At 49.3% G+C, this 27,976-nt stretch overlaps 1 long non-coding RNA gene across 1 annotated transcript; it reads left to right on the top strand.

Annotated features, from left to right (window-relative positions):
* Positions 1 to 12,209: 12,209 nt before the first annotated feature.
* Positions 12,210 to 22,869, top strand: LOC122461771. Its single transcript, XR_006283939.1, has 3 exons — positions 12,210 to 12,220; positions 16,350 to 16,354; positions 22,743 to 22,869. It is a non-coding gene; the product is annotated as an uncharacterized LOC122461771 (long non-coding RNA).
* The last annotated feature ends 5,107 nt before the right edge of the window (positions 22,870 to 27,976 follow it).

Raw genomic sequence — 27,976 nt, 5'->3', positions numbered from 1 at the left:
AACTCTTATCCTCCCCACCCCAGCTCCCTGTCTCCAGCGGGAGATTTCAGGATTGCAGGCACTGCCCCCAGCCAAATGGTTCCATTTCTTTTGCAGAGACTTTAAGGGGGTCAGTATCATCATGGCAAATCCCAAAGGGATATAGCCTCCTTGCAGTTCAAGTGCCACTCAGAGCCATCTCTGTCTAGATCCTTCAGGTGGTCTGGCTGGATATTCAGTTTACATCTGTCACTGGCAGTCTTTTCATGGCCCCAAAGCTTTTGGCAACCGTGTGATTGCCAGCCCCATATCAGCATTCCCTGATAAACGTGCTGTGTATTTTGTTTGTCTTCCAGCCTAATAATATGCCTGTACAAGAAAACTGCTGAAATTGAACCAGAGCTGATAGTGGTGGTTGCTGGGTTCGACTTTGGATATCCTCATTGCTGATCTTGTCCTGCACTCAGTGTGGAGCAGTTGACGAAGATGACAGGAATGAAAAAGGTCAATCCAGTACGCTTCAGCCTTCCTCCGTATCCATGGTTTAAGGATGTGATGCTTTTTAATTGCTTTCTGGTGGGATCATAGAGGGATCACTTGTCTCCTCAACCATGAAGGCTGGAAAATTTGTTTTTTTTTTAAAGAAAAGAATGTTGAGATTCTCTCCTAATCATATGACTCTAGGTGCTGGGGCTTCAAAACACATATCATCCACATGAGGTAATTTTCATAGTGCAGGCCAGGCCTGAGGAGGCAAGGAGGGAGGACACAGAGACAGGGGACTGAAGGAACAAAGGAAGAGGTGTGGGCAGGAGACTAGGATATGACTAGGGTGACCATATTTCCCAGTGCTGAATTCAGGACACCTGGTAAAAATACTCATATTCAATGGCAATCAATCAGAACTATGCAATTGAAACGTTCAAATTAACGGCATGTTGAGTGAGCCCCTGTTAAAAAGAAATAGTGCGTAGTTGGATTCTTTTTATTTACCTTCTTGTCTTTAAGGCTTTAGGGTTCACATGGAGAGGGGTGACACACACACACACTCCCATACACCTCTCTCACATGGGGGGGGGGCTGACTGACCAACCCTCCCTCCCTGCCCAGCGCTCACCATCCTCCATGCCTGGCTGGGCCCCTAGGACATAAAAGCCTCTCCTGGTACCTGGCACTGCATCTTCCCGAGGCAACACATGTGGGGAGGGACATACAGGGTCACATGACCCCCCTCCCCAGATTTCTGCCAGGGTTCAGACCTCAGTGTGGCCAGCAGCAGCAGCCTTTCCCTTTAGGCACTGTGTGGGAGTGAAGGGGTGGGAGCTGCTTGCAGCCACAGGGGAGGGGGAGGGAAGGGATGACCTGGCCCATGTCTTTGCAGAGTTCATCTCTTTCCTATTCCCCCCCTCCCCACCACTTCCCTGTGGCTGGAAGCAACTTGTCCCTTCCTACCCGCACAGTGTTGAAAGGCAGCTAATTCCTCCAGGCTGCTGCTGGCAACCAACATAACCTAGCTGCCTTCTGTCACCGGGCTACAGGGTGGGCAGGAAGGGGTTAAGCCCTAAGGATTCATTGTGCACCAGGGCCCAGGCAACCTGACTGCAGGGGCTTCAGCAAACCTGGCTAGAGAGGTGGCTCTGCAGGGGAGAGTGCCTAGGGGACAGAGCAGCCTGCAGTCCTTGGGGGCAGGACCTAGGACAGGGCCAGGGCAGGTGAAGAGGGTGATAAGCCCCTGTCCGGGATGGGGGGGGCAGCTGTGAATTTTGCAGGTTCAGGGCGTGATCAGTCTGGAAATTGCTTCCCCCACACATTCCAGAGCTTAGCTGAGGAGCGGAGAGGCTGCCCCATGCCATCACTGTGTGGTGCTTTGGCACATGTAGGGTTCAGCTCCTCCTGGCCAGCACCCTGGGCTGCAGGGTCTTGGGCTTTCCCAGGGCACCAGCAGAGCCAGAGGCAGTTTGGGAAGGAGGGAGCCTGCCAGTCAGACTGCTGGTGAGCTGAGTGCTCCAATCAGGAGCTGGTTCTCCGCACAGCGCTGGGAGCGGGATGCGCCCTACACGGGGTGTGGGGGGCGGAAGAGATGGGGGAGCAGTGGGGCTAGGGGGGTGAAGGGGCAAAGCATGGAGAAGACAGCAAGAGGGAAAGCACGTAATGGGTCGATGGGTGGACAGCAGAGACGACACTTAACTGGCCGCCGTCTGTCACCTGCCCGCACTCACCAGCTACCACAGCTTGCAGCACACAGCCAATGCCAACCAGAAAAGGGATGGGGCACCTACCCCCATCACTGGCCACTGGACCCCCCATTCACCGCTGGTGGGCAGGCAGTTGGCGAGTAGGGATCTGGCTAGTAGCAGGACCCACCAGTACTGATGGGGGAGACTGAAAATAAGGGACAATTTGTCTGTTTTTAAGAAAAAGTCAGGACATCTGCAGGGAGGCTTAAATATGGGACTGTCCCTTTGAAAATGGGACATCTGGTCACCCTAGGTATGTCTATAGTGCAATCTCAGAATGTGGCTGCAATTTGAGTAGACATAGCTAGCTTGCGTTCCAGAGTAGTGAAGTTGCAGCAGTTTGTGCTTCAGCTTGGGCTACACAAGCCCACCCATAACCCTTGGTAATTATCGTCAGGGCACCCTACACTGAATCCCATGCTGCTTCACTGCTCCAGGACACAAGCCAGCTAAATTAAACTGACTCAGGTATGCCTAATCGAGCTTGAATTATACCCTGTAATTGCAGTATAGTCATGCCCTGAGATGGATATGGAGACAGGACTGTGATAAGGGAAGAGTATGGAGCCTATAGAATGGCAGAGCCCCCCCACCCCAGGGGTTAGGAGCAGGTACGTGGAGGCCCACTACAAGCAGCTAGAGGGGAGGCCCTCCTTTATGTATGTGCATTCAAGGTTGTTTATTTTTTAACCTAAAAGAATCACACAAAGTGGAGTGTGCGCGGGGGCATTCCCCTAAAGCAGGGGCGGGCAAACTTTTTGGCCTGAGGGCCACATCGGGTTTCCAAAATTTTATGGAGGGCTGGTTAGGGGAGGCTGTGTCTCCCCAAACAGCCAGGCATGACCCGCCTCCTATCCGATGCCCCCCCACTTCTTGCCTCCTGAAGGCTCCCCCGGGACTCCTGCCCCATCTAACTCCCTCGTCCCCTGACGGCCCCCCCCAGGACTCCTACCCCATCAACCACCCCCTGCTCCCTGTCCCCTGACCACCCGCAGACTCTCCACCTCTGACTGCCCCCTCCCGTCCCATCCAACACACCTCTCATTCCTGACTTGCCTCCCGGGACCCCTGCCCCATCCAACCCCCCTGTTCCCTGCCCTCTGACCGCCCCGTCCCCTATCCACACCCCCACCCCCTGCCCACCACCCCCAACTCCACTGCCTTCTATCCAACCCCCCCTGCTCCCTGACCTCTACCCTAAAGGCTCAAAAATAACAGGAGACACTTTATATTTTTTATTTTTTTTATTTTAAGCCAGTCTTATGCTTGTTTATTTTTAACATCTGACACATGGTTTCTGATCTCTTGAGGCTAATTCTTGGTGCTGCTGGGGGGGGACGAAAAATGGCTCTTTGCCACTCCTTCCCTGAGCCCCAGGGCAACCAGGAGCTAAGCTCGTCTAGGCTGAGGGCATGTTTTCTTTTACTGAAGGGACCAGGAGATGACATGCAGCCTGCCAGCCAGCTGTCTCACCATCAAGTCATGACCAGCTCAGCTACTATCAAGGATGCCTTAGGGATCTCAGCAGTACTGTGTTTCGGTACCTGAACGGCCCAAAGAGCTCTGCAGTCCTCACTTTTCATAACTAGAGTTGCGTGATTAACTCTGAGACAGCAGCTGAATAAAAGCACCATTCAAGAACTCTGCAAGCTTGGGAGACCCAGGCTAGAAAGTGTTCATGCTGTATCCGCCCAGCCTGCTCTTTGCTCACCAGTCTCCTTGCAGAGTCAAGCAAACTTCATCAGCCAAACAGCCATGCCCATCACCCATCTTTCGCAGACTTGGGCTTCCCAGTTTGTAATGACCTTTAGGGGTATGTCTACACTACGAAATTAGGTCAAATTTATAGAAGTCAGTTTTGTAGAAAGCGGTTTTATACAGTTGATTGTGTGTGTCCACACACAAGTGCTCTAAGTGCATGTAGTTGGCGGAGTGTGTCCACAGTACTGAGGCAACCGTTGACTTCCGGAGCGTTGGACTGTGGGTGGCTATCCCACAGTTCCCGCAGTCTCCGCTGCCCATTTGAATTCTGGGTAGAAATCCCAGTGCCTGATGAAGCTAAAACATTGTCGCGGGTGATTCTGGGTACATATCATCAGGCCCCCGTTGCCTCACTCCCTCCATGAAAGCAAGGGCAGACAATCGTTTCGCGCCTTTTTTCTTGAGTTACCTGTGCAGACGCCATACCACGGCAAACATGGAGCCCGCTCAGCTAACCATCACCGTGTGTCTCCTGGGTGCTGGCAGACGTGGTACTGCATTGCTACACAGCAGCAGTTAATTGCCTTTTGGCAGCAGACAGTGCAGTATGACTGGTAGCCGTCATTGACATCGTCCTGGGTGCTCTTTTAACCAGGCGCCTGGGTAAACATGGGAGTGACTCAGCCAGGTCATTTCCCTTGTTTCGTCTCGTGGCGATTGAGTCCTACTGGCAGTGCACTGTCTTTTAACCTCCAGCCAGCAGAAGATGATGGCTAGTTGTCATACTGCACCGTCCTCTGCCGAGCACCCAGTAGATGATGACGCCTAGCGGTCGTACTGCACAGTCTGCTGCCAGCAAGATGTATAAAGTTAGATGAAGTGGCTCAAAACAAGAAATAGACCAGATTTGTTTTGTATTCATTTTCTCCTCCCTCCCTCCCTCTGTGAAATCAACGGCCTGCTAAACCCAGTTTTGAGTTCTATCCTTAAGGTTTTGAGATCTATCCTTGAGGGGGCCATTCAGTTTCTCGCAAAGCCACCCCCTTTGTTGATTTTAATTCCCTGTAAGCCTTGTCATCAGTCGCCCCTCCCTCCATCAGGGCAATGGCAGACAATCGTTCCACGCCTTTTTTCTGTGCAGGCGCCATACCATGGCAAGCATGGAGCCCGCTCAGATCACTTTGGCAATTAGGAGCACATTAAACACCACACGCATTATCCAGCAGTATATGCAGCTCCAGAACCTGGCAAAGTGATACCGGGTGCGTAGGCGACGTCAGCGTGGTGATGTGAGTAATGAGGACATGGACACAGACTTCTCTCAAAGCAGGGGCCCTGGCAATGTGGGCATCATGGTGCTAATGGGGCAGGTTCATGTGGTGGAACGCCGATTCTGGGCTCGGGAAACAAGCACAGAGTGGTGGGACCTCATAGTGTTGCAGGTCTGGGACGATTCCCAGTGGTTGCAAAACTTTCGCATGCGTAAGGGCACTTTCATGGAACTTTGTGACTTGCTTTCCCCTGCCCTGAGGCGCAAGAATACCAAGATGAGAGCAGCCCTCATAGTTCACAAGCGAGTGGCAATAGCCCTGTGGAAGCTTGCAACGCCAGATAGCTACCAGTCAGTCGGAAATCAATTTGGAGTGGGCAAATCTACTGTGGGGGCTGCTGTGATGCAAGTAGCCAACGCAATCAAAGGTAGTGACTCTGGGAAATGTGCAGGTCATAGTGGATGGCTTTGCTGCAATGGGATTCCCTAACTGTGGTGGGGCCATAGGCGGAACCCATATCTCTATCTTGGCACCGGAGCACCAAGCCGGCGAGTACATAAACCACAAGGGACACTTTTCAATAGTGCTGCAAGCACTGGTGGATCACAAGGGACATTTCACCAACATCAACGTGGGATGGCCGGAAAAGGTACATGACGCTCGCATCTTCAGGAACTCTGGTCTGTTTCAAAAGCTGCAAGAAGGGACTTTATTCCCAGACCAGAAGATAACCGTTGGGGATGTTGAAATGCCTATATGTATCCTTGGGGACCCGGCCTACCCCTTAATGCCATGGATCAGGAAGCCATACACAGGCGGCCTGGACAGTAGTCAGGAGCTGTTCAGATACAGGCTGAGCAAGTGCAGAATGGTGGTAGAATGTGCATTTGGACGTTTGTGCCAGCGTGCTTTTAGTTTACTAACTTGGTTAGACCTCAGCAAAACCAATATTCCCACTGTTATTACTGCTTGCTGTGCGCTCCACAATATCTGTGAGAGTAAGGGGGAGACGTTTATGGTGGGGTGGGAGGTTGAGGCAAATCGCATGGCTGCTGGTTTCTCAAAGCCAGATACCAGAGCAGTTAGAAGAGTACAGGAGGGCGCAGTGCGCATCAGAGAAGCTTTGAAAACCATTTTCATGACTGGACAGGCTACTGTGTGAAAGTTCTGTTTGTTTCTCCTTGATGAAACCCATCCCCCCTTGGTTCACTCTACTTCCCTGTAAGCTAACCACCCTCCCCTCCTCCCTTTGATCACCACTTGCAGAGGCAATAAACTCATTGTTGCTTCACATTCATGCATTCTTTAGACATTCATCACACAAATAGGGGGATAACTACCAAGGTAGCCCAGGAGGGGTGGTGGAGGAGAGAAGCACCAGGAGAGGTGGTGGAAGAGGGAAGGACAAGGCCACACAGCACTTTAAAAGTTTAAAACTTTAAACTTATTGAATGCCAGCCTTCTGCTGCTTGGGCAATCCTCTGGGGTAGAGTGGACGGGTGGCCGGAGGTCCCCCCACCACGTTCCTGGGTGTCTGAGTGAGGAGGCTATGGAACTTGGGGAGGAGGGTGGTTGGTTACACAAGGGCTGTAGCGGCGGTCTGTGCTCCAGCTGCCTTTCCTGCAGCTCAGCCATACGCTGGAGCATATTGGTTTGATCCTCCAGCAGCCTCAGCATTGAATCCTGCCTCCTCTCATCACGCTGCTGCCACATTTGAGCTTCAGCCCACCACTTACTCTCTTCAGCCCGCCACTTACTCTCTTCAGCCCGCCACCTCTCCTCCCAGTCATATTGTGCTTTCATAGAATATCAGGGTTAGAAGGGACCTCAGGAGGTCATCTAGTCCAACCCCCTGCTCAAAGCAGGACCGATCTGCAATTAAATCATCCCAGCCAGGGTTTTGTAAAGTCCGGCCTCAAAAACATCTAAGGATGGAGATTCCACCACCTCCCTAGGTAACGCATTCCAGTGCTTCACCACCCTCCTAGTGAAAAAGTTTTTCCTAATATCCAACCTAAACCTCCCCCACTGCAACTTGAGACCATTACTCCTTGTTCTATCATTTGGAACCACTGAGAACAGTCTAGATCCATCCTCTTTGGAACCCCCTTTTAGGTAGTTGAAAGCAGCTATCAAATCCCCCCTCATTCTTCTCTTCTGCAGACTAAACAATCCCAGTTCCCTCAGCTTCTCCTCATAAGTCATGTGCTCCAGCCCCCTAATCATTTTTGTTGCCCTCCGCTGGACTCTTTCCAATTTTTCCACAGCCTTCTTGTAGTGTGGGGCCCAAAACTGGACACAGTACTCCAGATGAGGCCTCACCAGTGTCGAATAGAGGGGAACGATCACATCCCTCGATCTGCTGGCAACGCCCCTACTTATACAGCCCAAAATGCCATTGGCCTTCTTGGCAACAAGGGCACACTGTTGACTCACATCCAGCTTCTCGTCTACTGTAACCCCTAGGTCCTTTTCTGCAGAACTGCTGCCGAGCCATTCGGTCCCTAGTCTGTAGCGGTGCATGGGGTTCTTCCGTCCTAAGTGCAGGACTCTGCACTTGTCCTTGTTGAACCTCATCAGATTTCTTTTGGCCCAATCCTCCAATTTGTCTAGGGCCCTCTGTATCCTACCCCTACCCTCCAGCGTATCTACCTCTCCTCCCAGTTTAGTGTCATCTGCAGACTTCCTGAGGGTGCAATCCACACCATCCTCCAGATCATTTTTGAAGATTCTGAACAAAACCGGCCCGAGGACCGACCCTTGAGACATTCCACTTGATACCGGCTGCCAGCTAGACATGGAGCCACTGGTCACTACCCGTTGAGATCGACAATCTAGCCAGCTTTCTATCCACCTTATAGTCCATTCATCCAGCCCATACTTCTTTAATTTGCTGGCAAGAATACTGTGGGAGACAGTGTCAAAAGCTTTGCTAAAGTCAAGGAACAACACGTCCGCTGCTTTCCCTTCATCCACAGAACCAGTTATCTCATCATAGAAGGCAATTAGATTAGTCAGATTCTTCCCTTTTTTAAAGATGGGCACTACATTAGCCTTTTTCCAGTCGTCTGGGACTTCCCCCGATCGCCATGAGTTTTCAAAGATAATGGCCAATGGCGCTGCAATCACATCCACCAACTCCTTTAGCACTCTTGGATGCAATGCATCTGGCCCCATGGACTTGTTCTTGTCCAGCTTTTCTAAATAGTCCCGAACCACTTCTTTCTCCACAGAGAGCTGGTCACCTCCTCCCCATGCTGTGCTGCCCAGTGCAGTAGTCTGGGAGCTGACCTTGTTCGTGAAGACAGAGGCAAAAAAATCATTGAGTACATTAGCTTTCCTGCATTCTGACATTGTCTGCCTCCATGCATTCATCTGTGCTATGTCAGTGTGGGAGGACAGCATGAGCTCAGAGAACATTTCATCACGAGTGCGTTTTATTCACCTTCTAATCTTCACTAGCCTCTGGGAAGGAGAAGATCCTGTGATCATCGAAACACATGCAGCTGGTGGAGAAAAAAAAAAAAAAAAGAGGCAGTGGTATTTAAAAAGACACATTTTCTAGAACAATGGCTACACTCTTTCACGGTAAACCTTGCTGTTAACATTACATACACAGCACATGTGCTTTCGTTCCAAGGTCTCATTTTGCCTCCCCCCACCACGTGGCTAGCCCCTCCCCCTGCCCCCCCCCCCATGGCTAACAGCAGAGAACATTTCTGTTCAGCCACAGGCAAACAGCCCAGCAGGAACGGGCACCTCTGAATGTCCCCTTAAGAAAAGCACCCTATTTCAACCAGGTGACCATGAATGATATCACTCTCCTGAGGATAACAGAGAGATAAAGAATGGATGTTGTTTGAACGCCAGCAAACATACACTGCAATGCTTTGTTCTACAATGATTCCCGAGTACGTGCTACTGGCCTGGTGTGGTAAAGTGTCCTACCATGGTGGGTGGAATAAGGTTGCCCCCACCCCCACCCAGAAACCTTTTGCAAAGGCTTTGGGAGTACATCCAGGAGAGCCGCAAATGCCAGGGCAAATTAATCATTAAACATGCTTGCTTTTAAACCATGTATAGTATTTGAAAAGGTACACTCACGAGAGGTCCCTTCTCCGCCTGGCGGGTCCGGGAGGCAGCCTTGGGTGGATTCGGGGGGTACTGTTCCAGGTCCAGGGTGAGAAACAGTTCCTGCCTGTTGGAAAAACCGGTTTCTCCGCTTGCTTGCAGTGAGCTATCTACAACTTCATCATCATCATCATCTTCCTCGTCCCCAAAACCTGCTTCTGTGTTGCCTCCATCTCCATTGAAGGAGTCGAACAACATGGCTGGGGTAGTGGTGGCTGGACCCCCTAAAATGGCATGCAGCTCATTGTAGAAGCAGCATGTTTGGGGCTCTGACCCGGAGCGGCTGTTTGCCTCTCTGGTTTTCTGGTAGGCTTGCCTCAGCTCCTTAAATTTCACGCGGCATTGCTTCGGGTCCCTGTTATGGCCTCTGTCCTTCATGCCCTGGGAGATTTTGACAAATGTTTTGGCATTTCGAAAACTGGAACGGAGTTCTGATAGCACGGATTCCTCTCCCCATACAGCGATCAGATCCCGTACCTCCCGTTTGGTCCATGCTGGAGCTCTTTTGCAATTCTGGGACTCCATCATGGCCACCTCTGCTGATGAGCTCTGCATGGTCACCTCTTCTGATAAGCTCTGGCCAGTGTGGCAAGCTGTAGGTGACCATCCAAACAGGAAATTGAAATTCAAAAGTTTGCAGGCCTTTTCTTGTCTACCTGGCAAGTGCATCTGAGTTGAGAGTGCTGTCCAGAGCGGTCACAATAGAGCACTCTGGGATAGCTCCCGGAGGCCAATACCGTCTAATTGCGTCCACAGTACCCCAAATTCGACCCGGCATGGCCAATTTAAGCGCTAATCCACTTGTCAGAGGTGGATTAAGGAAATCGATTTTAAGAGCCCTTTAAGTCGAAAAAAAGGGCTTCATCGTGTGGACGGGTGCAGGTTTACATTGATTTAACGCTGCTAAATTCGACCTAAACTCCTAGTGTAGACCAGGGCTTCGACTTTATAGCACAGCACAACAGGTGTCCTTAGATAAGGGTGATCTTCTCCCTTTTGGTAGCCAGTGCTCTCGGGCAGGTCTTTGGTTCATGTCAATTGTCAGCCTAACAGGAAGCCTGACCTATGGCCAAAAGGAGACATGAATGGCATGTTCAGAGTGCATCTTTGAACCCCCTAGAGTGTTCAAGTGCTAAACTTCCCCTTCCCTGCTCCAGCCCCAACCCGCTACTTCCTTTCTCAATCACTGTGGACAACACCATCATCCTCATGCTTGATTGGTGGTTTGAAAAGTGTGAATTGGGAGTGCTTTGTTCCAGATGAGCCTTGAGTGGGCCTGACTGTATAAAACGCCAGTCAGCTGCAAACCAGCTGAGCGGCAAACAGCAGAGCAGCTAACAGAGGGAGTTTGCCTGGGAGTTTACCTGGGAACAGCCAGCTGAGGCTTACATCTTGCCGGCTTCTCTGAGTAGTTACTACAACTCCTGAGGAAGCTCGTAGAAGGAAGGTAATATGGACGGGGGGTGTTCAGCTGTTGTGATCTGCACTGGATGTGCCATGTTTGTCTTTCTTCCACAGGACAGAAGTGACTTTGTCTGTACAAAGTGCAAGCTGGTCTCCATATTGGAAGAGAAGGTTCAAGGTCTGGAGCAACAGGTATCGACCCTGCGTTGCATAAGAGAAACTGAAGATTTCCTGGACAGACATCAGGATATGCTTCTATGGGCACAACGTTCTGAAGATTCAGAGCAGGCTGTGCAGCGAGGACAGGAGGATGGGGAAGAAATTTGGCAGCATGTGACCTCCAGAAGAAGAAAGGGGAGCGTCCATGTACCAGCAACGCAGATACAGGTAAGTAACCATTTTCATGTTCTCTCCACAGGTACTAATGCGGAGAGTGGACTAGATGATACATCTGAGGGAAGGGAACAGAAGGAGACTCCGCTGATTGGAAGGCATGAGATGCACTGTCCTAGGGTTCGGGGTTCCACGACCACCACTACCAAGAGAAGGAGGCGGGTGGTGGTGGTGGTCGAGGACTCTGTCCTTAGGGGGACTGAGTCATCTATCTGCCGCCCTGACTGGGAAAACCGAGAAGTCTGCTGCTTGCCAGGAGCTAGGATTCACGATGTGACGGAGAGACTGCCGAGACTGATCAAGCCCTTGGATCACTACCCCTTCCTGCTTCTCCACGTGGGCACCAATGACACTGCCAAGAATGACCTTGAGCGGATCACTGTGGACTACGTGGCTCTGGGAAGAAGGATAAAGGAGTTTGAGGCGCAAGTGGTCTTCTCGTCCATCCTCCCCGTGGAAGGAAAAGGACTGGGTAGAGACCGTCGAATCGTGGAAGTCAACGAATGGCTACGCAGGTGCTGTCGGAGAGAAAGCTTTGGATTCTTTGACAATGGGATGGTGTTCCAAGAAGGAGGAGTGCTAGGGAGAGACAGGCTCCACCTAATGAAGAGAGGGAAGAGCATCTTCACAAGCAGGCTGGGTAACCTAGTGAGGAGAGCTTTAAACTAGGTTCACCAGGGGAAGGAGACCAAAGGCCTGAGGTAAGTGGGGAAGGGGGATACCGGGAGGAAGCACGAGCAGGAGCGCGCGAGAGGGGAGGGCTCCTGCCTCATACTGAGAAAGAGGGACAATCAGCGAGTTCTCAAGTGCCTTTACACAAATGCAAGAAGCCTGGGAAACAAGCAGGGAGAACTGGAAGTCCTGGCACAGTCAATGAATTATGATGTGATTGGAATCACAGAGACTTGGTGGGATAACTCCCATGACTGGAGTACTGTCATGGATGGATATAAACGGTTCAGGAAGGACAGGCAGGGCAGAAAAGGTGGGGGAGTTGCACTGTATGTAAGGGAGCAGTATGACTGCTCAGAGCTCCAGTATGAAACTGCAGAAAAACCTGTGTGTCTCTGGATTAAGTTTAGAAGTGTGAGCAACAAGGGTGATGTCGTGGTGGGAGTCTGCTATAGACCACTGGACCAAGGGGATGAGGTGGACGAGGCTTTCTTCCGGCAACTCACAGAAGTTACTAGATCGCAGGCCCTGGATCTCATGGGAGATTTCAATCACCCTGATATCTGCTGGGAGAGCAATACAGCGGTGCACAGACAATCCAGGAAGTTTTTGGAAAGGATAGGGGAAAATTTCCTGGTGCAAGCACTGGAGGAACGAACTAGGGTCAGAGCTCTTCTTGACCTGCTGCTCACAAACAGGGAAGAATTAGTAGGGGAAGCTAAAGTGCATGGGAACCTGGGAGGCAGTGACCATGAGATGGTAGAGTTCAGGATCCTGACACAAGGAAGAAAGGAGAGCAGCAGAATACAGCCATGGACTTCAGAAAAGCAGACTTTGACTCCCTCAGGGAACTGATGGGCAGGATCCTCTGGGAGAATAACATGAGGGGGAAAGGAGTCCAGGAGAGCTGGCTGTATTTTAAAGAATCCTTATTGAGGTTACAGGGACAAACCATCCCGACGTGTAGAAAGAATAGTAAATATGGCAGGCGATCAGCTTGGCTTAACAGTGAAATCCTTGCTGATCTTAAACACAAAAAAGAAGCTGACAAGAAGTGGAAGATTGGACAAATGACCAGGGAAGAGTATAAAAATATTGCTCAAGCATGCAGAAGTGAAATCAGGAAGGCCAAATCACACCTGGAGGTGCAGCTAGCAAGAGATGTTAAGAGTAACAGGAAGGGTTTCTTCAGGTATGTTAGCAACAAGAAGAAAGTCAAGGAAAGTGTGGGCCCCTTACTGACTGAGGGAGGCAACCTAGTGGCAGACGATGTGGAAAAAGCTAATGTACTCAATGCTTTTTTTGCCTCTGTCTTCATGAACAAGGTCAGCTCCCAGACTACTGCACTGGGCAGCACAGCATGGGGAGGAAGTGACCAGCTCTCTGTGGAGAAAGAAGTGGTTCAGGACTATTGAGAAAAGCTGGACAAGCACAAGTCCATGGGGCTGGATGTGCTGCATCCGAGAGTGCTAAAGGAGTTGGCGGATGTGATTGCAGAGCCATTGGCCATTATCTTTCAAAATTCATGGCGATAGGGGGAAGTCCCGGACGACTGGAAAAAGCTAACGTAGTGCCCATCTTTAAAAAAGGGAAGGAGGAGGATCCTGGGAACTACAGGCCAGTCAGCCTCACCTCAGTCCCTGGAAAAATCATGGAGCAGGTCCTCAAGGAATCAATTCTGAAGCACTTACATGGGAGGAAAGTGATCAGGAACAGTCAGCATGGATTCACCAAGGGCAAGTCATGCCTGACTAATCTAATTGCCTTCTATGATGAGATAACTGGCTCTGTGAATGAGGGGAAAGCAGTGGACGTGTTGTTCCTTGACTTTAGCAAAGCTTTTGACACTGTCTCCCACAGTATTCTTGCCAGCAAGTTAAAGAAGTATGGGCTGGATGAATGGACTATAAGGTGGATAGAAAGCTGGCTAGATTTTCAGTCTCAACGGGTAGTGATCAATGGCTCCATGTCTAGTTGGCAGCCGGTATCAAGTGGAGTGCCCCAAGGGTCGGTCCTGGGGCCGGTTTTGTTCAATATCTTCATTAATGATGTGGAGGATGGTGTGGATTGCACCCTCAGGAAGTTTGCAGATGACACTAAACTGGGAGGAGAGGTAGATACGCTGGAGGGTAGGGGTAGGATACAGAGGGCCCTAGACAAATTTGAGGCTGAGGGAACTGGGATTGTTTAGTCTGCGGAAGAGAAGAGTGAGGCAGGATTTGATAGCTGCTTTCAACTACCTGAAAGGGGGTTCCAAAGAGCATGGATCTAGACTGTTCTCAGTGGTACCAGATGACAGAACAAGGAGTAATGGTCTCAAGTTGCAGTGTTGGATGTTTAGGTTGGATATTAGGAAAAACTTTTTCACTAGGAGGGTGGTGAAACACTGGAATGCGTACCTAGGGAGGTGGTGGAATCTCCTTCCTTGGATATTTTTAAGGTCAGGCTTGACAAAGCCCTGGCTGGGATGATTTAGTTGGGGATTGGTCCTGCTTTGAGCAGGGGGTTGGACTCGATGACCTCCTGAGGTCCCTTCCAACCCGGATATTCCTTGATTCTATGATCCTACCTGTCACTCAGGCCTGTAACCTGTGTGTCATCTTTGACTCAGACCTCTCTGCTCCTCTCATCCAGACTTTGTCTAAACCTCACAGATGCAGACTTTGCTCTCCATCCACTCTGCTAAAACCCCTGGTCAGGCTCTCATGAGCTACTTCTCACTGTCTGCAACATGTAGGGGGGAGCAGGCAGGGTCAAGTGCCCCCCTCCCAGATTTCTGCTTGGCCTACTCAGTGGGGAGGGGAAGAGGGGCTCTGTTCTTCTCCTGCTGTGCCTGCTCCCCAGCACATTTGGCCCCTGTCCCTGACAGCTGGGCCCGAGTGGGGAGTGGAGGGGTGGGACCAGCTACTTCTCACGCCAGGTGCTTCAGGCAGCTGCCTGCGAGAGCCCCTCTGGGGAGGAGGTAGTGACGGCCAGGCTCTCGCAGGCAGCTGACACACTGCACAGAGCAGGGACCATGAGCAGCCACCATCAGCTGGCATGAGAAGCAGCTCTGTCCCACCACCTCCACTCCCTGCCTGGGCCCGACTGCCAGGAGAGTGGCCATATGCGCTGGAGGGAGGCGTGCAGCAGAAGGAGGACAGAGCCCCTCCCCCTGCAGGTAACTGGTGAGGCAAGGAGTGCGCGGCGGCCCTGGGTTGGGCACAAGGGGGTGTCTCTGGGCAAAGGAGACTTGTGTTACACATGGGGCAATCATGTGTACTCTCCTTTAGATTGTGCCCCCCAGTATTAGGAGGCATGAGTTGTCTATGGTCTGTAATATTCTTTTCTCTCCCTTGACAAATCTAAAATGCCTACAAAGAACTAGACAAAAGTTAGGCAGCTGGTGACCATCATTCTGACAGATCCTGTTGTCACAGGATCCTGGGGGGCAGCCTGGGACTGTGGGGCCGCTGTGCCCCCTGAACCTTTTCCAGCCTGGGCTCTCTCTCACAATGCCTTGCTAGTGACCAGCAGCAAACCCCTACAGGCACTGTTATCACTCAGCACAACCGCATATAGAGCCCCACATCCAGCTAGATTGCATGAATGCTCCCAGAGCCACTCATGAACAACACAGGGAAAGGCACCAGCCAGATCCCTCCACTCCCAGGGCTGTACCTCAGGAATATACCATCTTGCACTGCTCAAGATGAGCAATGCAGATTTATTAATTGGTTCACCACTTCAAAGAAAAGTGGCCATACACCAGCCTTTGCAAAATCTGAGCAGATTTACCACACACTTCAGGCAAACTCACTAGTAAAGATAAACAGTAAAAAAAAGTGTATTGATTACAAAAGATAGATTTTAAGTGATTATACGTTATATACAAAAAGTCAGAGTTAGTTACCAAAATAAAATAAAATATAATCACACAGTCTAAATGCTCAACCCTATTAGACTGGGCAACATCTAAATTAAGAAATTTTTCTCACCCCACTGGATATTGTAGTCCTTAATATACAGATTTCACCCTTGAAATCTGGGCCAGTCCAGTTGGAGTCTTCAGAGTTGCCTTGTTGCTTGCAGTGTAGGTAGGTGAAGGAGAAGGGCCCAGCATGGGGCCCCTGTGTTCTGTTTTATATCCTCAGTCCCATGTGCTTGGGGAGCACAAGTCCAGGCATGTCTGACTGAGAATTGCTGAGTCTCCTGGCAAGGTTGAGCATTTCCCCTGATGTGGGGGGAAATGACTACAGGTGAGTCATTGAATTGTAGTTCCCTTGCTGGACAATGGTTGTTGATGGTTGTTTGACGCCCCGTCTGGGAGTTGTTTACTTTCTTTGCTGTTGTCTCTGGGAAGCTAATATCTGGCTGATTCCCCAATGTAGAGCATGTTTTAGTGACAACCATACTACACAATTTTCATAACTTCACATGCATTAAAGATATACATATATGGATAGAGAAATCACTTTCAGCAGATCATACCCTTTCCCCTGATATCTTACAAGGCATGCTTAATATATGCAGGCAGGCACCAGAGTGGGGCAAACCCCTGTGCCCTGACCCTGCTCCCCAGCTCAAGTGCCAGGAGGGTAGAACAGGTCAAGCACTGGGGTCGGAGCACAGCTGGGACTCAGAGGTGGGCCAGGATGCTAAGTGGGTGGGCCACAGCCCACCCAGGCCCACCCGTGGCTACGCCCCTGTTGGGAGCTCTTAGGGCAGGGACTGTCTGTCTAGTCTGTGTCTGTGCATGCAGCACCTAGCACAATGGCAGCCTGGCCCACGACTGAGCTTCTAGGTAACCAGAGCTGGTCAAGAATTTTCCAGCTAAACCATTTTTCGCCTGGAAATACTGATTCTTTTTGACAAAACAGTTTCACAGAAACATTTCATTTTGACGCACTTCCACCAGAACAGAGGCCTGGTTCTGCCTGGGTGGGTTTCTTTGGAAACCTGCCTTATTTCCTGTAGCAGGCTGCTAGGAGCCTGAGCTTCCATGGTCTGCCATTCTGGGCAGCCCTGCCATGCTGACTGCCCCAAGGTCAGGGACATCAGGGCTGCTTCCAGGGTTCCTGCCACAGAGCTAGGAGTGGGGAAGCTCCAGGCATCCCCAGGAGGCGGGGCAGTGCCAGTCATCCCTGGTGGGCAGGGCGTCCAGCTGCTCATTCAATTTTTCTGAAATGAATTTTTTTTGTAATTTCCAATCCACAGGACATTTCAGCATTTCTAGGTTTGTTCCTATTTGCAAGGGAAATGTTTGTGAAATGTTGGAATTTCCTGTGACCTTCCGAGTGTTGACCAGCATTAATAGTAACACAGAGAACTTTCTAGAATTCTGACTGGGCTGTCACTGTCCTGTGCTGATTGTCTATTTGCTCCAGCCCTCCCTCCCTTCACCTCAGCAGCACTCTGCACCTGCCCCCTCATCCTTTCCCTGTCCCCAGCCCATTCCCTTCAGTGTCCCATCTCCCGTCACTTTGCTTTCTAGTTAGCTGATCCCATCTTAACTAAACCCACACCCCAAAAGAGAAAACGTGGCACTACTCCCCCCTGTGCCGCCATCACATTTTTCACTCTATTGGCACTTTCTGCCCCTACTTCTGCCCTGGGTCTGTTAAGGCTATTTAGACTCTGAGCACTTCGGGACAGGCATCAACTACTACTCAGAGTTTGTACAGCACCGAGCACACTGGGGCCCATTCTTCGCTGGTCTTTAGGCACTGCCATATTAATAAATTAATAATAAACATGCCTAGATTGAGGTATCGTTCTCTTCAAAGACTGAGTCCAATTTGTTCCTCCCCTCCCTCTAGCTTCATCACAGCCAACCTTTTCAACCATAGACCAGAAGCAGTGGCCCTTCCTTTTCTCTGTCTCACTGTATTAGATAAACCCATGCCTGAGGGATTGACCTCTTTTGAAAGCAACAACATTTCATAGGAGGAGAACCTCAAAGCAGCTGAGAGCCTCGGGCACCACACCAAAAGTGAGACTGTACACATAAGCCAAGGGTTCACTGAGTACAGCCAATTCTGAGTATCAGTCAACTGTGCTCTGCTGGTCAGAATAGGCAGTTTCCTCCACACTGCCTGCTACCACTCACCTCTGATCTGGAGGAACGCCTATTAGGTGACAGAGAAATTCAACCAGATCTTGCCCTCCCAGCTGCCTGCCAGCAAGGGCACCTGTTAACACATGGAGTGGGCTGGATGGTTCTTGGGGATGGAGAGAGAGTGTGCAGAGAGAAAGCGTGTGCAGAGACCAGTCCTAGTATCATGGAATTTCCATCAGGAGATACTCAGCCCCTCAGCAGTAAAGCAGGACCCTCCCAAATCCCAGTGCACAAGGCAACACTGAAGGCCAGATCCTCCTCCCACTATGGCAGCTTTGCACCCCTCTGGTGGGGCAAAGCCATCTAAATGCTGGCTTTCCCAGCTAATGCAAGATTCCCCCAGGGCAGTGAGATGCCCTGGGTTGCACGGAGCTGCTGGGCCAACTCCTACACCATCTTCTTGCTTTGGTGTAAGCAACCTTCCTGCAGTACATGGGGTGTCCAGGACATCTACGCCCCAGCTACTAAAACAACCCCTCGGGGCTCTAGACCTGAGGCCTCTAACTCCCACAAGAGACTGGCCCAGTCAGTGGTTTAGGGGAGGGTTGATAGATGCTCTAAAGCCCTCCCCCACACACACCCCATTTCAGAACTGTTCTGAGAGCTGCTTAGACACAGTTCATGCTTGGGGCCTCATTGTCTTAACATGACTGAAGAATGAGGAGGACCCTGGCTAGTGCGGGTCATGATTTGCCAAATCTGAGCAGAAAGTCGGGCACGTACACACACACGCGCACCCATCCCCCGACACCAGGACACAGTAATCAACTTTCAAAGACAAGAAGCTGGCAATCGTTCCTTCTCCTGCAGTTGCTACAGTGAAACTCCCTGTGGCTTAGAAGTCAGAGCAGCAAACATTCTGTCATCCCTAGCCAGCTCAACTCTGCTTGCCCCTCGTAGATCACGTTGCTGGCAAAACATATCAAGAGCAGGGTTGTCATGGGAACAGAAAAAAACTGGCTCAGAATTATGGATCTCTGTTCTGCAGCACCCCCATCCCTCAGTGAGAACGAAGAGGTCTGGCTCATGTCAGCAGACTGGCGTTGGAGAGTTTTAAACAAGACTCTTCTCCCCCTCTTCCTAATTGTTAGGAAGGGATGTGACTACAAACACATGCATGTACATACACAATTGCACATGCACAGACATATACTCAAATCTCATGCTTCAGGGCTTCAACCTGTCATCTACAGAGGTCAGGAAGGATTTTGCCCCCCAATGCACAAGTGGTCAGATATGTTCTGGGTTTGTTGGGGTGGCATTCTGTTTGTTTGTCTGTTTGGTCTCCCTCTGAAACATCAATAATCAACCTTCAAGACAAGAAGCTAGCAATCATTCCTTCTGCTGCAGTTGCTGCTGTGAAACTTGCTGTGGCTTGACTACGCTGGATGGGATGGCCAAGTGCTGAGGTGGTACAGAGAATCCACTTCCTAGATGCCTGTGTTGTGCTCACGTGCTCAGGGTCAAACTGATCACCAGATTTGAGGTCAGAAAGGAATTTTCCCTAGGTCAGATTGGCAGGGACCCTGGCACTTTTTGCCTTTCTCTGCAGCATGGGGCACGGATCGCCTGCTGTGATCATCTGGGCATGTCTCATGTAATGCACACCCTTTCATCCCAAGGAGGTTACTCTGTGTTTTTCTCCCTTTAGCTGTCCCATGTGCTCCTTCAGTGACTTCATGAGTTAAACCTGAAAGATATCAGCCTGGCCAGGCTAAACAATATAATGATGGGTCAAAGATCATAGAACCATAGAATATCAGGGTTGGAAGGGACCTCAGGAGGTCATCTAGTCCAACCCCCTGCTCAAAGCAGGACCAACCCCCAACTAAATCATCCCAGACAGGGCTTTGTCAAGCCTGACCTTAAAAACTTCTAAGGAAGGAGATTCCACCACCTCCCTAGGTAACACAACACCTCCCTAGATCAACAGCTCTAGAGAACGTGACAAGAATAAAAACATGTACAGTAGCCAAGCATGCTTGGGATGATTCCAAAGCTGCAGTCTGGGACTCTTGTCCCTCTCAGGAGGAGGAAGTGAAAGGAAGTGCCTTCCCCACCCTCCTTCTGGAAGCACACTTCACAAAGTGACAAGAAATTCAGGGCTGAAATTGACGAAATCAAGGCAGGATGGTGCCAGCAATGCAGTCCTGAGAACAGTGGTTTGCAAACGAGGAGGAAGGGGGTGTCTGGTTTGATGTGGAAAGTGGAATAGCTCTGGCAAAAACAAATGTGCAGGTTTCTAAGATTAGAGCTGCTTTGTAAAAAAATTCAGCTCTCACCTTTCAACTGGCATCATGAGCAGGTGTTCCAAGGGCCAGTTAATCACCAGGAAGGAAATTTTCAGCCTTTTCAGCAAAGGATATAATAAACAAAAACCAATGAATTTCTAAGTCAAAATAGAATATACCTCTAAAAGCAGCACCCCAGTCCTCAATGGTTCCCTATCCTGGAGTATTTACGTATTCAAATCCCTCAGGGATGACTACTGACACTAGATTTTCCTATCCAAATCCTTCAGGAGTTGCCCATTGTCACAGAAGTGACCAGTCCCAGTCCAACAGCTATATCCATACCAACAGGGCTCGCCCAGACAGCCCTGTCTTCCATGCATGCTACTTCCTTTTTTCCCTGCTGTGAATGGGGTGATTGAGGGTATTTTAAGGAATTGTTTAGAGAGAGGGAATCCCACACACCTATGTAGATCTCAAGCGCCTGAGGTAGCATGGAGAGAAACAGAGCTGGGGGTGTCAGGGCAACCAAGGGGGGCACGGGGCTATAAAAGGACATGGGAGAGTGAGCAAGGTCATGTAGTGGGAATGAGGGGGAGCAGGTCTGTGGGATAGCACGAGGGAGTTCGGGGGGATTGTGGGGGATGGGAGAGACATCTGTCACGAAATGAGAGTATTAGTGGGAGGAGCCCTGCTCTGACAAGCTTCCAATGCTTCATCAAGCTGGAGCTCGTCGGTGGAGAACCACAGATAAGTTATCAGAGCAGAGGTCATCTCTGGCCCTGCTTCTTTGCCAAGCCCCTCCTCAGTTCTCCCCCATGGTCTCCCCACAAGCCTCTGTGCCCCAGTTCTGCTACCCCCCTGCCTCTCTAACCCCCACATCCCTACTCACTCCCACATGGAGGTTGTCCCCAGGCCCTCCACTGATCCCCCTAGATTCCCCCAGCATTGTTACTCACCTCCCCTTAGCACCCTATGGCATTACTGCCTCGGCTCCCCCATGCACCAGGCAGCGGCACTATGGGAAGCCATTCTAGGGCCGGTGCATCAAGCCCAGAGTCACTGGGTTTCTCCCCCATCTCCAGCTCCAACCTATCTCAGCCTTGCTAGTTCCATTTCCCCACATCCCTTCCTGCAGTTCACTGCCTGCCAGACCCCGCAGGGCTGTGTGCTGTGCCAAGCAGGGTATCAGGAAGGCACGGCATGTGGGCACGCTGGCTCAGGGTGAAGGAAGGCACAGCATGTGAGCATGCTGGCTCAAGGTGAAGGAAGGCACAGCATGTGAGCATGCTGGCTCAAGGTGAAGGAAGGCACAGCATGTAACATGCTGGCTCAAGGTGAAGGAAGGCAGATCCGATGTCTCCTTGATTATATTCCAGCAGGAGTAATTTATATTCTGCCTACTTAAAAGTATTACAATAGCTTCAACTGGACACACTATTCTCCCTGTCCTAAACTGCTGTGGTGTTTTGTAGGGCACTGTTAAATTGGTACCATGCCCTACCCCAAAAGCAGTTGCTTTCCTGTGGTGATTGAAGATGCATTGGAATCCTTGTGTATGAAATTGTATGACTGTAAAATAAAATGCTTTTCTGGGGTCTCTGAAGGGTCAGGAGTCATCCTTTGTTTTTGCCAGAACAGAAAAGCCATTCATTTCTGAGTCACATGCAGAAACATGACTGACCCTAAATAGGACTCCAGGATTCCTCTCTCATGAGGATAGGCAGTGGAGAAGCCATGCAAACTAGTGAATTCTGGGAATAATCCAAGATGTCATAATCCTCTATGTTGGCCAAAGTGGGGTGGGGTAGGGAGCACCCCTTTGTTGTACAATTTTTGCAGTATATTTGTGCAGGGGTACTTGTGTTTGTTAATCTGGGGTGACGTGGTAGTGCTTAGGAGAAGAAGAGTAGTGAAAGGATGAACTAGTGACACAATGTGCTCTTATGAAGTAAGAGCTTTTCAAACAGAACTCTAGAACACCGATGAAGAAATCAAGAAGAAATCTGTATCTCCCCATAAGCAGACGCCTCCCCTGCTCCAAGGTTGACCAGAGGGGAAATCCTCTTGTCCCAAACGGAACGTCCAGTTGGATCAAGGAAAGTCAGGAGATCAGACTTGTAGATCGGGGAGGGGGAATTTTAAAAGCACTTTGGGCCAGTTTTTCAAAGGTATTTAGGTGTGTAAAGATGCAGAGGGGTGCCTGTGAGGATTTCAGAAGCATCTAGGTGCCTAATTCCCATAGAAACCAATGGGAGTTAGGTGTCTATGCTTTTTAGAAAATTTCTCTAGATGCGTTCCTCCACCTTTAGGCACCTACATACCTTTAGAAATCTGGCCTTTATTCTTTTTACCGATTCATACCCATAAAGACGTTCCCTGCCTCTTGCAGGTCAGGCCCCATGACATATATGATCGAGATCCTTCACCGGTGTAAACCTGCACAGCATCACTGATATCAATGTAGCTATGCTGGTTGACACCTGCTGAGAATCAGATCTTGCATCTGTACAGCCAGTCTGTGGAATTCAGTACTGAAGGGGAATCCCTGGAACAAATACAGTCGCTGGGTTTTTTAAAAACGATGGATAATGGTACTAATACTATTGACATGACATCTGTTAAGGATGATTCCCCACTCCGGAACTCTGAGTGCAGAAGGTGGGGGCCCGCAAGGATTCTAAAAATTAATACTGGACACTCCAGGCTGGTATTAAACTCCCAAGGTCACAGTTTCTCTCTGACCTTGGATGAGTAGATGCTGCAACCACCCAAGTGCAAAAAAAACCCTTGGACCCATGAAGGCACACTTGGGAATTCCTTCCTGTAGGGTACCCTCAAGCCCTTTCACACACACCCCTCCAGGGAAGAGCTGAGAAAGAAAACGAAGGAAATTAGCTGTTGCCCCAGCTAATTAAACAACATATGCACAAACCTCTTAGGACACCAAAAATCCAATCCTGTTCTTAAAAAAGGTAAATGTTATTAAAAACAAAAAAGAAAGAAAATACATCTGGAATTTAGGCTTTTGCTAGATTTAAAAAACCCATTTACAAAAATTAAACATCAAGAATAACCTTCTTGAGGTCCAGCTTAAAGTTTACAAGCAAAACAAAAAGCATTTTTGGGTTAGCACAGAGGAGTCCACAAGCCAATAAGAAATAAACAGAAATAAACCTAATCACCTCTTTCTAAACATTCCTGATCTACTTACATATCTGGGTTGTTAAGTAAGTAGTTCTAGGTATGATCTGATGGTTTTCATATTGGCATATTTCAATTGGCTGCTGTGATTGCAGAGCCCTTGGCCATTATCTTTGAAAACTCGTGGCGAACGGGGGAAGTCCCGGATGACTGGAAAAAGGCTAATGTAGTGCCCATCTTTAAAAAAGGGAAGAAGGAGGATCCTGGGAACTACAGGCCAGTCAGCCTCACCTCAGTCCCTGGAAAAATCATGGAGCAGGTCCTCAAAGAATCAATCCTGAAGCACTTACATGAGAGGAAAGTGATCAGGAACAGTCAGCATGGATTCACCAAGGGAAGGTCATGCCTGACTAATCTAATCGCCTTTTATGATGAGATTACTGGTTCTGTGGATGAAGGGAAAGCAGTGGATGTATTGTTTCTTGACTTTAGCAAAGCTTTTGACACGGTCTCCCACAGTATTCTTGTCAGCAAGTTAAGGAAGTATGGGCTGGATGAATGCACTATAAGGTGGGTAGAAAGCTGGCTAGATTGTCGGGCTCAACGGGTAGTGATCAATGGCTCCATGTCTAGTTGGCAGCTGGTGTCAAGTGGAGTGCCCCAGGGGTCGGTCCTGGGGCCGGTTTTGTTCAATATCTTCATAAATGATCTGGAGGATGGTGTGGATTGCACTCTCAGCAAATTTGCGGATGATACTAAACTGGGAGGAGTGGTAGATACGCTGGAGGGGAGGGATAGGATACAGAAGGACCTAGACAAATTGGAGGTTTGGGCCAAAAGAAATCTGATGAGGTTCAATAAGGATAAGTGCAGGGTCCTGCACTTAGGATGGAAGAATCCAATGCACCGCTACAGACTAGGGACCGAATGGCTAGGCAGCAGTTCTGCGGAAAAGGACCTAGGGGTGACAGTGGACGAGAAGCTGGATATGAGTCAGCAGTGTGCCCTTGTTGCCAAGAAGGCCAATGGCATTTTGGGATGTATAAGTAGGGGCATAGCGAGCAGATCGAGGGACGTGATCGTTCCCCTCTATTCGACACTGGTGAGGCCTCATCTGGAGTACTGTGTCCAGTTTTGGGCCCCACACTACAAGAAGGATGTGGATAAATTGGAGAGAGTCCAGCGAAGGGCAACAAAAATGATTAGGGGTCTAGAGCACATGACTTATGAGGAGAGGCTGAGGGAGCTGGGATTATTTAGTCTGCAGAAGAGAAGAATGAGGGGGGATTTGATAGCTGCTTTCAACTACCTGAAAGGGGGTTCCAAAGAGGATGGCTCTAGACTGTTCTCAATGGTAGCAGATGACAGAACGAGGAGTAATGGTCTCAAGTTGCAATGGGGGAGGTTTAGATTGGATATTAGGAAAAACTTTTTCACTAAGAGGGTGGTGAAACACTGGAATGCGTTACCTAGGGAGGTGGTAGAATCTCCTTCCTTAGAGGTTTTTAAGGTCAGGCTTGACAAAGCCCTGGCTGGGATGATTTAACTGGGACTTGGTCCTGCTTCGAGCAGGGGGTTGGACTAGATGACCTTCTGGGGTCCCTTCCAACCCTGATATTCTATGATTCTATGATATCTGGCCTTCAGCTTCTCACAGCACAACTGCTCCCTGTTCCCCTCTTTCCTGGAGAACAACAGCACACAAAGGGAACGGTTTTTTCCCCAATTTTAAAAAGTTCTAGCCTTCCCATTGGTTCTTTTGGTCAGGTGCCCACTCCCTTCCTTTTACCTGGACTTTCTTAACTCTTTACAGCATGGGTTCTCAAACTTGGAGTCGGGACTCCTCAGGGGGTCTTGAGGATATTACATTGGGGCTGTCAGCCTCCACTCCAAACCCCGCTTTGCCTCCAGCATTTATAATGGCATTAAGTATATTAAAAAGTGTTTTTAATTTATAAGGGGGGTCACACTCAGAGGCTTGCTATGTGAAAGGGGTCACCAGTACAAAAGTTTGAGAACCACTGCGTTACAGGTAAAGCAAGTAGAGAACAGCTACTAAGAGGAATTTTATAGCTAACTGGCTGGCTGGGTATCCATAAAAGGGAACCCCCCTTTCATTTATCACACACTCCCCAAATCACAGATAGTTCCTTGACCCACCTGGTGTCCAAGGTACGTTACCCTGTTTAGGTCTATTTGACATTTTTTGGCCTTAACAGTTAATCCTGCCTCCCTTATGTGCTGGAAGACAGCTTGGAGGTGCTCCAAGTGTTCTGCCCATGAATCTGAATATATAGACACATCGTCAAGGTAGGTGACTGAAAATTCCCCAAATCCAGGCAGAAGGTAATCTATCAGTCTCTGGAAGGTGGCAGTGCATTTTGCAGTCTGAAAGTGAGCACATTAAATTCATACAGACCTACATGGGTGATGAAGGCTGGCCTTTCATTGGATGGGTCATCTAGAGGCACTTTTCAGCACCCCTTAGATAAGTTTAAGGTGGAGATGAACTGGGCACATCCCAGTTTCTCCAAAGGCTCATCTGTGCGTGGCATTGGATAGTTTTCTGGGCAAGTTACAGCATTTAGCTTACGGTAGTCCACACAAAAGCAGATTTCCCCATCTGGTTTGGGAACCAGAACCACTGGAGAGGCCCATGCACTCTCAGAGGGGCAGATTACACCCATCTCTAACATGTCCTTGATCTCCATTTCTATTGTGGTTTTGGCTTGAGGAGCCATCCGGCAGGGTTGGGCTCTAATTGGGCAAGCATCACTTGTGTCAATGGAGTTGTACACCCATTCTGTCCGTCCTAGGGCAGCTGAAAACATTGGTGCGAAGCTGGTGCACAGCTCCCGGATTTACTGTCACTGCTTATGCCCAAGGGTGATTGAAAGGCTCACCTCTTTTATGCCACCATTGCTTTTTCCTTCATAGTAGACTCCTTCAGGTCACACAGCATCATCTCTCTCCTGGGCTGCAAACTGGAGAACCTTGATTTATTGGGAATAAAAGGGCTTTAGAGAATTAACATGGTGTACTTTAGGTTTTAGGTTAGGGTCTGGGAATGCTATGAAGTAATTAACAGCTCCCAGGCGCTCTTGGAACATAAATGGCCCCTCCTATAATGCTTCCATCTTATTAGCCTGGAGCTCTTTCAGGACCATGACTTGGTCACCTACTCTGAAGGAATGCTCTGGCATGTTTTTCATACCAGGCCTTTTGCTCTTGTTGAGCATTCTGTAGGTTATCTCGAGCAAGAACTCCTTGAGAGTGTTTTGCAGATTGGTTACAAAGTCCAAAATATTAGTTCCTTGAGAAGATGTAACCCCCTCCCATTCCTGCTTCACCAACTGTAATGGCCCCTTAACTTCATGGCCATAAACGAGTTCAAAGGGTGAAAATCCCAAACTGGGATGTGGTACAGCCCTGTAGGCAAAGAGCAACTGCTGCAACACTAGGTCCCAATCATTGGAGTGCTCATTCACAAATTTACATATCATGGCCCCCAAAGTCCCATTAAACTTCTCCACTAGGCCATTCATTTGACGGTGGTAAGGAGTGGCAACCAAGTGGTTCACCCCATGAGCTTCCCAAAGATGTTTCACGGTCCATGCCAGGAAGTTAGTTCCCGAATCTGAAAGGATGTTGAAGGGCCAATCTACCCCGGCAAAAATGTCTGTCAATGACAAGCTCACACTTTTAGCCATGGTGTTGCTTAGAACTACTGCTTCTGGCCATTAGGTGGCAAAATCCATGAAAGTCAGTGTGAAGCGTTGGATCATAGAAACCCCCTGGGGGCTGCCACCTGATGTGCCAAGACTACTTCAGCTCCTGCTTTCCTCCCTGGTTTGAGCCAGACCCACTAGCCTGCTGCAAACCCAGACCCAAGTCTGAACCACGTCCCCTAATAACTGTAGGCTTAACTGAAAGAAGCTTACAGAAGTGTGCCTGTCTTTAACACTCAGATGTCCAACTACCAATGGGGTCCAAACCCCAAATAAATCTGTTTTACCCTCTATAAAGCTTATAAAGGGTAAACTCAAATTGTTTGCCCTCTATAACACTGAGAGAGAGATATGCACAGTTGTTTGCCCCCCCCCCAAGTATTAATAAATTCTCTGAATTAATTAATAAGTAAAAAGTGATTTTATTAAATACAGAAAGTAGGATTTAAGTGGTTCCAAGCAGTAACAGACAGAACAAAGTAAATTACCAAGCAAAATAAAATAAAACACGCAAGTCTATGTCTAATCAAACTGAATACAGATAAAATTCTCACCAGTTCCAGTAAGAAGAAAAGGAGTATTTGTGGCACCTTAGAGACTAACCAATTTATTTGAGCATTGGTTAGTCTCTAAGGTGCCACAAGTACCCCTTTTCTTTTTGCGAATACAGACTAACACGGCTGCTACTCTGAAACCTGAGTTCCAGTAAGCTCTCTTTTACAGACTAGTCTCTTTCTAGTCTGGGTCCAGCAATCACTCACACCCCCTGTAGTTAATGTCCTTTGTTCCAGTTTCTTTCAGGTATCTTTGGGGGTGGAGAGGCTATCTCCTTCGCCATCTGAAGACAAAATGGAGGGGTCTCCCACAGGCTTAAATAGACTCTCTTGTGGGTGGAGACCCCTTCCTGCCTCTTATGCAAAGTCCAGCTCCAAGATGGAGTTCTGGAGTCACCTGGGCAAGTCACATGTCCATGCATGACTCACAGTTT

The sequence above is a fragment of the Chelonia mydas genome, chromosome 9 (genome assembly GCF_015237465.2).
Source record: "Chelonia mydas isolate rCheMyd1 chromosome 9, rCheMyd1.pri.v2, whole genome shotgun sequence".
In the NCBI taxonomy this organism is placed as follows: domain Eukaryota; kingdom Metazoa; phylum Chordata; order Testudines; family Cheloniidae; genus Chelonia; species Chelonia mydas.
Note: the sequence above shows the minus strand (reverse complement) of the source record. Positions and strands in the feature narration are given on the sequence as shown.